Source organism: Triticum aestivum, chromosome 1A (assembly GCF_018294505.1).
Source record: "Triticum aestivum cultivar Chinese Spring chromosome 1A, IWGSC CS RefSeq v2.1, whole genome shotgun sequence".
Taxonomy (NCBI): Eukaryota; Viridiplantae; Streptophyta; class Magnoliopsida; order Poales; family Poaceae; genus Triticum; species Triticum aestivum.
In genome coordinates this window covers 207337488-207344754 of record NC_057794.1, presented here as the reverse complement: position 1 = coordinate 207344754, position 7267 = coordinate 207337488, and the positions used below count along the sequence as shown (strand labels likewise).

General features: G+C 45.4%; 1 pseudogene; it reads left to right on the top strand.

Annotated features, from left to right (window-relative positions):
* Positions 1–1391: 1391 nt before the first annotated feature.
* Positions 1392–3551, top strand: LOC123179768 (inositol-3-phosphate synthase 1-like; annotated as a pseudogene).
* The last annotated feature ends 3716 nt before the right edge of the window (positions 3552–7267 follow it).

Sequence of the window (7267 nt, the reverse complement as noted above, 5' to 3'; positions counted from 1 at the left end):
CTTACAATGGCTTACAAAGAGTAGTTATCCGGCATCCAAGCTGGCTGGGTGGCCCACCGAGCCTGCTGGATACGAGCTATGCAGCTCACTGATCCACCTCCCTCCCCTCGCCCGACGAAGCCAGTTGCTGCCCCTAGCCTGCATGTGGTTCATCAACTCGCCGCTCCAGGCTAGCTCGACGAGGAGCGGCGAGCTACTCCATGCCGGCATGGTGAGGAGCACAAGCGTCATCACTGCCGTCCATGCCACCGCCTCGTATCGCGCCTCCCGTGTCCGCGGCTGCGTCTCCCATGTCTATGGCCGAGACTCCCATGCTTGTGGTCACACCATGCAGGCCGAGACAGAATCCAGGTGCGCGAAGAGCGACGAGTCAGTTGCCAGCGCCTCCGCGTCCTCCGCCATCATCAAGGAGAAGTAGCACACGGGAGACCGCCACCGCCTGGGTCCCATGAAGGCCAGGTGTGCGTAGACAATAGGTGTCTTGCCGGATCCTTCTGTTGCGAGGACCTTCGTCGACCCCGCATGGGCTCCATGAAAGTGGACAAGCCCCCTTCAGACTCCATCTTGGGCATCAGCCAATGATGTCAGTTGAGAGGTGGGGAAGCGAGCTGTCCTTTGTGCTAAAGCATATACCTCTGGTGCTCCTGGCAGCCAGGTGATCGTGCTGCCGGACATGAGGAAGACAAATCGATCTACAGGCGACCATTCAGGCTAGGTATTATTCGAAGTATTATTATACCTGTGATGTTCAGGAGTAGCACCTCTTAGTTGATTTGAATGTAATGAAATCCGTCATGTTTATATGAAAATCCGTTTTTATATGAATTCCGTCATTGTTTATATGAAATATCACTGTGTTTGCATTAATTTCGTCCGGTTGGTTGAGTTGCTGTCAGAATCTATGCGGATAGGTTGGATGGCGTAATTTGCGGGTTGCCATCGGTCTGCGGCCGGCTCGGGCGGCGAGGTGGGACAAAAAGGCACAGCTCGTGTGAGCTCGTCTCCAACGCGTGCGCTGGAGGATGCATGAGCACCCAAGCTCTTCCTCGTTCATCGATGGCAAAGGCACGTGTGGAAAAAAGGGTCGCCAATATTTTGGCTACCCCGGGCAAGATCCAAATAGTCCCTTCCGGCCCCACCCCTCCTAGTACATTCAAATCTCTCGTTTGCCGTGCAATTTTGCCATGTGCTGTTTTCATGGATATTTTGCTATGTGAAAACAAATTTAACTATGAATGAATAATCAGTATATGCAGTCTTCTGTCAGGACACAGTTGGATGGCCTCATAGTAGTAGTAGTGTAGAGTAGTAGTACTACTAGATAGTGAGTGTTTACTACTATATCATGTAAGTATGTATTAATTGCAATGCATGCATGTGTTAGCGGTATAATGACCACGTACGAATTTGATGGTAAGATTTGTGTAAGTTGGTGTCATATTATTGCTCTAACATGTGGTCAAAGTTAGGCTCCAAAATGCATTTTAGACCCTATGGATTGAGGGAGTACATGCATTGGTGAGGTTTCTCTTAATCCTTGCATGCAACATTTTTATTGAAGCTTGAAATGTGAACATGTGAATGGGAGGGACTACTCAGAAAGAATGGAGTAACGTCTTAAGCAAGATGACATGATGTAAACAAAGTAAATACAATCAATATGAATAAACCCCGTCGTTTTCCCCCTAATAACAACAATACAAATACATGTCTTGTCCCTTTCTGTCAATGGGATATAGAGCCCCGCAAGATTGAACCCATTACAAAGCACCTCTCCCATTGCAAGATAGATCAATCTAGTTGGCTAAACCAAACGGATAGATTGGAGAGAAATACAAAGCCATAATAATCGTGCATAAAAGAGTTCAGAGAAGACTCAAATAATATTCATAGATAATCTTATCATAAACCCACAATTCATCGGATCCCAACAAACACACCGCAAAAGAAGATTACATCAAATAGATCTCCAAGAACATCGAGGAGAACATTATATTAAAGGTCACAGAGAGAGAAGAAGCCATCTATCTACTAGCTATGGACGTGTAGGTCTGTGGTAAACTACTCCCACATCATCGGAAGGGGAGCAAGGTTGATGTAGAGGCCCTCCGTGATCGATTCCCCCTCCGGCAGAGTACCGGAAAAGGCCTCCAGATGGGATCTCCAAAGAACAGAAACTTGCGGCGGCGGAAAAAGTATTTTGGGTGGCTTTTTCTTGGTTTCCCAATTTTAGATAATTTATAGAGGTGGAATTAGGTCAAATGGAGTCACTGTGGGCCCATAAGCTACCTGGGCGCGCCTACCCCCCGCCCCTCCCCGGGCGTGCCCAAGTGCCTTGCGGCCTTCTTTTTGCACGTATGGTCTCCTCCCAAAGCATCTAGGGTCTATTTTGTCCAGAAAAAATCGTCAAAAAGTTTCATGGCATTTGGTCTACGTTTGATACTGATTTCAGGAAAAACCAAAAACAGGCAAAAAAAACAGCAACTGGCACTTGGCACAAAGTTAATAGGTTAGTCCCAAAAAATTATAATATTTCATATAAAACATTCAAGATTCATACTATAATAGCATGGAACAATAAAAAATTATAGATACATTGAAGACGTATCAGGGGGCACCATGCTCTTTCAACTTGTGTGCCAGGTTCACACATACTTAGCATTCTCTTGACCTGGACAGTGAGATGTATGTGTTTTTTTTAATTTCTTGACTTAAATGATGTCTAGATTCCTCGGTTTTGTGCATTAATGCATAGGGTTGATCGAGATGACCATTAAGAAGAACTCATTGATCGGTGGTGATGACTTGAAGAGCGGGCAAACCAAGATGAAGTCCGTCCTAGTCGACTTCCTCTTCGGTGTTGGAATCAAGGTAAGGAAACTTATGGGTGATGGTCATTAAAATCCTCCCATTGTCAAACTAGATTTTTTTAACTGATCAAATACTTGTTTGTGTTTTTGTCATAGCCCACGTCGATTGCCAGCTATAACCACCAAGGCAACAACGACGACATGAATCTCTCAGCCACGCAGATATTTTCGTCCAAAGAGATCTCCAAAAGCGGCATGGTGCATGACATGGTCGTCAGCAACGACATCTTTTACAACCCCGAGGAGCATCCCGACGACGTCATTGTGATAAAGGTTTATTTACAGAGTCCTTGCATGCAGTGTGCGGAGTTTAGGGAAAACTTGTTAGAAACCTAAATAAATGATCCATTCATGATAGTACATGTCGTATGTCGGGGATAGCAAGAGGGCCATGGACGAGTACTCCTCCGAGATCTTCATGGGTGGCAAGAACACCACCGTGTTGCACAACACCCGTGAGGACTCGCTCCTGGTCGCACCCATCATCCTTGACCTAGTGCTCTTGGCTGAGCTCGACACAAGGATCTAGCTGAAAGCCCAAGACCAGGCAAAATTTTCCCCAAATGATATGTTTATGTTGTTGATGATGCTCTTCATTTTTATTTTTTCTCATTTGGTTCACTGTGTAGGAAAAGTTCCATTCTTTTACCGAAAAAGGCTTTCGCCCCGCTTTATAGATAAAGAAAACCACCACAGAGCCCCATACATATAGAGGTTCACACCGCACACACCCAAGTCTCACGACAAGTACAAAAGGTTCTGCTGAGGGCACAACTCAACAAGCCCAATGAAAAAAGAAAAAAGGCCGAGGAAGGCCAGAGACAAGTCAGGCTCCTAATCCGGCTTGGGGGAGGAGGAGGCGGCGGCAACAGATGGATGTCCATCGAGTGGAGGTCGGTGATGAAGGCGGAGATGGCGTCCCGATCCTGAGGGCGGCTAAGCGGCCGCCAAAGCTGCAAGTAACTAGACAATTTGAGGATGGCGTCAGTAGCATGTCGGAGCGGAATGCGCTGAATCACAAGTCTGTTGCGGATCGTCCAGAGGGATCAAGCGAGTGCCCCAATCTCGAACCACCTAATGTGGCGAGAATGCAGGGGGAGTTCCGGAGTTTGGCAAACAGGTGGGGGAAATTGGTGTTGCACCAATTGTTCGGGAATGCAGTATTTCAAAATTTTCCTACGATCATGCAAGATCTATCTAGGAGATGCATAGCAACGAGAGGGGAGAGTATATCTACGTACCCTCGTAGATTGAAAGCGGAAGCGTTTAGTAACGCGGTTGATGTAGTCAAACGTCTTCTTGATCCAACCGATCAAGTATCGAACGTACATCACCTCCGCGATCTTCACACGTTCAGCTCGGTGACATCCCTCGTACTCTTGATCCAGCTGAGGCCGAGGGTGAGTTCCGTCAGCACGATGACATGTCGATGGTGATGATGAAGTTACCGACACAGGGCTTCGACTAAGCACTACAACAATATGACCGAGGTGTAAAACTGTGGAGGGGGGCACCGCACACGGCTGAAGATCAACTTGTGTGTCTATGGGGTGCCCCCTCCCCCATATATAAAGGAGGGGAGGAGGAGGAGGGCCGGCCACAAGGGGCGCACCCAAGGGGGGAATCCTACTCCTAGTAGGAGTAGGTTCCCCCCTTTCGTAGTCCTAGTAGGAGAAGAAGGAAGGAGAGGAAGAAGATAATGAAAGGGGGCCGGTCCCCCTAGCCCTAGTCCAATTCGGGTTGGGCTAGGGGGTGCGCCACACCTTGGCCTGCCTCCTCTCTTCCACCATTAGGCCCATGGGGCCCAATAACTTCCCGGGGGGTCCCAGTAACCCCCGGTACTCCGAAATGACCCAAACCATTCTGGTGTCCGAATGTAGCCTTCCATTATATGAATCTTTATGTCTCGATCATTTCGAGACTTCTCGTCATGTCCGTGATCTCATCCGGGACTCCGAACAACCTTCGGTACATCAAAACACATAACTCATAATACATATTGTCATCGAACGTTAAGCGTGCGGACCGTATGGGTTCAAGAACTATGTAGACATGACCAAGACACTTCTCCGGTCAATAACCAATAGCGGAACCTGGATGCTCATATTGGTTCCTACATATTCGACGAAGATCTCTATCGGTCAAACCAGACAACATCATACGTTGTTCCCTTTGTCATCGGTATGTTACTTGCCCGAGATTCGATCATTGGTGTAACATCCCAAAATTCTAAATTTTGGAATGTTATAATAAATAGATAGATTTGATTGATTGACTGAAAGTGAGTGAATCTGAAACTTTTTGAAAGTTAAATGAGAGGGAATAAACGACTTTCCCAAACTTTCATTTTGCATTTTGATCTCCATGAATTCAAATTCTTTTCATCACAAAACCCTGGAGTGAAGATAATATGACTTCTTCCATTTAAATAAGTGATAAAAGGGTTTTGAAAAGATTTGAATTTCATTTGAAAATATTTCAAATTCAGAAACTTCAACCAACTCAATGATTTTCATGAGAGAAGATAAAATGACTTCTTCAAAATATATGAAATACGAGTTGGAAGTTTAAAAGGATCAAATTCAAAGTCCTTTTGAAATTATTTTCAATTTGGAGTTATTTGGATTTTATTTAAATTATTTTTCTCCAAAAATAAACTATACGGAAAATAGGGTAACATGATTCCCTACAATATAAAATTGGAGAAAAATTAGTTTGAAATCATTTTGGTATTTTTAAAATGATTTTTAGTGGGTTTTATTGTATCAATAGCACTGTTTGAATAATTTGAATTTTTGTAGATTTTATTTAAAGTTATAAAAATGTTCACGTTGTAGAAAATTGTTTTCTGAAAATTTTGATATATTATATGCCTATATAATATTTTTAATTATTTCGTTTTAATTATTTTAATTGTCTGGAAAATGTTCTTTAAAAAACCTTCGGAACGACCAGACCGGGTCGGCCCAGTTCGCCAGGCAACGGCCCAGCCGGCCCAGCCACACCTCTCGTCCCCGACGCGAGCTCTGCCCCGCCGCCATCTCCGATCAGGAAACCGCCGCCGCCTCGCCTTGCCCCCTCCTCCACGCCTTGCGCCTCCTCTTTGACCTATAAAGGGCGCCGCTTCGGGCCCCGTCCCTGCTGTCACCCGCCGCCCTTGCGTCGCATCTCGCTGCCGCCGCCCATGCTGCCGCCCGCGCCGCCGCACTCCGCCAGCGCCGGCCCCCGCAATAGCCCCGCCGCTCGCCTCCACGTGTCGAGCCGCCGCCTGCAGCGCCGCACGCACCATCGCCCCGTCGCCGTTGCCGCACCCTGCCCTGTAGCCGCCATCGTCGGATGCACGCCGCTGCTGTCGATATGTCAACCATCGCCAGCGCCGGTTTTTCTCGTAAAATCGATGAGCCGCCAGAACGGTAAAAACCGCAAAAGCCGACCCGGTTTTCCTTTTTGATCGTTTTTTCTTTTTTTAGTTAATCCTATTCGGTGAACGTTCGCTGTTTATCCCTTCGCAGCGAATGAATTCGTTCGTTAGCGTCCAGTAACGAACGTTCGTTATTTAGTCTTTTTCTTTTTCTTTTTAATTTTAGCCAGGGACCCGTATGTAATTAGTTTCTTCACAGTTTAGTCCCTGATCTTCAATCTATCACATCTTTTTACTCGTTTATCCAAATCCAACGAAAGCAACGCACACGTCTTCATTACGATCTCCTCTATCCAGTAATCCAACTCAAACATGTTTTTGAAAAGTTTAAAATTTGAATTAGACCAGATTTGAATTCAAACTTCTTTTGATCATAACTTGAGTTCCGTAACTCCGTTTGTGTTGATTCTTTTTGCAAATCGAAGCTCTTGACCTAAACTTTCTGATAAGCCCAAATACACATAATTTTGGTAGTGTTAGAAATTGTTTTATGTTGCAAGAGTTATTTTCTTGGTTTTGATGTTTTCCGAATCGTCTTCTTCGTTCTTTCTGATCTGTTGAGTGATTGCTTATCTGTGGTTCTATTGCTTGCATACGATAGATTGACCGGAGTGTGACGAGTAGATCTATCAAGAGTTATGAGTGCAAATCATCTTCATCAACATTGCAGGCAAGTTCACACTTTGATCATATCCCTTTCATACCCAGTTTTTATGCATTAGTTTCAACCCTCAAACATTGCATGGTTAGGACTTGATAACATGTGGGTATCGGGAAGTAGTTGATGAGATAGAACCTATTGCCCTGTTACATTCAAACCCTTGGGAGTTACTTCTACGCATTGCTTATATTGTTATGCTATGCTCGTAGATGTGGTTTGGGTGAGTGAAATCCATGACAGATGTGAGATTGTTAATTAATGGTTCAACTTAAGGTGGCAACTTAAATACACATCTAGGTGGATTGAGGCACCTGG